This window comes from Chrysochloris asiatica, unplaced genomic scaffold (assembly GCF_000296735.1).
Source record: "Chrysochloris asiatica unplaced genomic scaffold, ChrAsi1.0 scaffold00002, whole genome shotgun sequence".
Classification (NCBI taxonomy): domain Eukaryota; kingdom Metazoa; phylum Chordata; class Mammalia; order Afrosoricida; family Chrysochloridae; genus Chrysochloris; species Chrysochloris asiatica.
Window position 1 is genome coordinate 50,076,097 of NW_006408520.1, and position 2,155 is coordinate 50,078,251.

The window sequence follows — 2,155 nt, forward strand, 5'->3', positions numbered from 1 at the left end:
TTTGGGATTATGGAGAGACTTGAAAGGCAGAATAGTGATTGGGACTTTTTCCTGTGGAGATTTATTAAGGGAATTAAGTAGGACTTAATGTGATCATTGGAGTCTTGTAGGATAAGTACTGCCTGCTAATGACAAGGCCAGTGGTTCAAACCCACCAGCTGCTCCTTGGAACCCCTATAGAGGGTCTCTACAAATCAGAACTGACTCTATGGCACTTAATAGCAACAACAACAATGTGATCATCAGGGAGTCTGGTGGATCTGTAGGATAAACGTGGGGCTGAGAACTGTAATGTCAGTGGTTCAAGCCCACCAGCCACTCTGCATGAGAAAGATGAGGCCATCTGCTCCTGCAAAGATATTTAAAGCCTCAAGAAACCCCATACAGGATTGCTCTGAGTTGGAACTGACTCAGAAGCACTTAACAGCAACAATGTAACCATTGAATTCTCTGCTTACAGGAAAATGACCTATAGCATCAGAATATCTTAGAAGTACATTGCCATAGAACACAGCTGCTTCCCTAGATGGGTGTGGGGAGGGGAGGGATACACCATACATTATGTCTGCTTTTCTGGATTTTATTTTTGGATAATTAGTATCCTTTTCTTTCACTCTAGTATGTGGTGGTGGTAATTATGTGCTGTAGTCGGTTCTGACTCACAGTGACCCTGTACAGGGTTTCCGAGGCTGTAAATCTTTACCAGAGCAGAAAACCTCATCTTTCTCCCGTGGAACAGCTGGTAGTTTTGAACTGGCTGACTTTGCGGATTGCAGCCCGATTCGTAATCACTACACTACCAGACCTCCTTCAGTATAATAACAACTTAATAAGATTTCAACTAGTCCACATCTTCTTTTACTAGAGAGGCTAATATTTATCTTTGTTGGCATTTTTTTCAACAAACATACTTGTGTCAAAAGAATCTAGTACCATTTGTTTTCCAAATAGAGTTCTGCCCAGATTATTATGCTCCTGAATGGAATTCAGTTCTCATTTGATCCCAGTCATTCAGTATATATAATTTAAGTGTGCATTCTTTTTAAGGGAGTGAGAAAAGAAAATCATATTTTATTTTAAAATTAAGGATTACCCATGTCCTTATGGAGCAGGTGACCAGTGAGTGTGTGATCTTGGGAAGTCTGCAGAGATGGAAGACAGCAGCAGCTGTCAAGCACTCAGTCCTTGTGGTGTGGTACTTTGAATGTGTAACAGGGACAACTTCAATGTTTTCTCCATGTTTCTTGGTGTTGCTTATTGGCCTAGTTGTGAGGATTTCTGTTTTCTTTATTTTAAGATGTAATACATATTGAAAGCTGTAGTTTTTTGTTCTCATCAGCAAGTGCTTATCACAGGTTGTTAGTAAGACTTTCTTCAATCCTGATACCATGTTCTTCAGATAGTCCAGTGTCTCAGACTATTTGCTCAACATGCATATTGAATAAACATAGTGATTTCTTAAAAGCACCTTATTTATGTTTTATTTCTGAAAACATTCCAATGTGCTGTGTATTAACATTTTATAGTGTATAGAAGGACAATTTGCATAGCAGGGCAATTTTATATTGCATAGAAAGACAATTTTGTCATTGTTAAGTGCCATTAAGTTGAGTTTGAGCAGCTGGTGGGCTGGAATTGCTGATCTTGTCGTTTGCAGTTCAGTGCTTATCTTACAGTGCCAAATACATGTGTTGTTTTTTATTTTTTCAGATTTCGGAATCAAAGTTACATCCATAATTTTATTCATATGCATTATCCATAACTTATTTTTCTCCTATTCAGTAAAAAGGGGAATGAAAATACACTTGTTCCTTCTAGAAGAAATTTGATTCCTTATCCCATTGCCATCACTTTTCTTCCAAAACAAAATATAAAGAGTCTGACTATCATGTTTGTGCATAACATGAGTGCTGAATGTATGACTTTATTCAATGCTCTTGGTTTCCCTAAACTAAGCCATAAGAATCTTGATATGCTGTTTATTTACACTGTGATTTATTTTGGATTACTACACTAGGTCTGACTTCTTAACTGTACCAGTTAAAGTTATGTGTCAATTTGGCTAGGCCATGATTCTAAGTGACTTGACAGATAATATGTAATTATCCTCCTTTTTGTGATCTGTTGTGAGCAGTTTGTTAAAAGATGTTTCCTT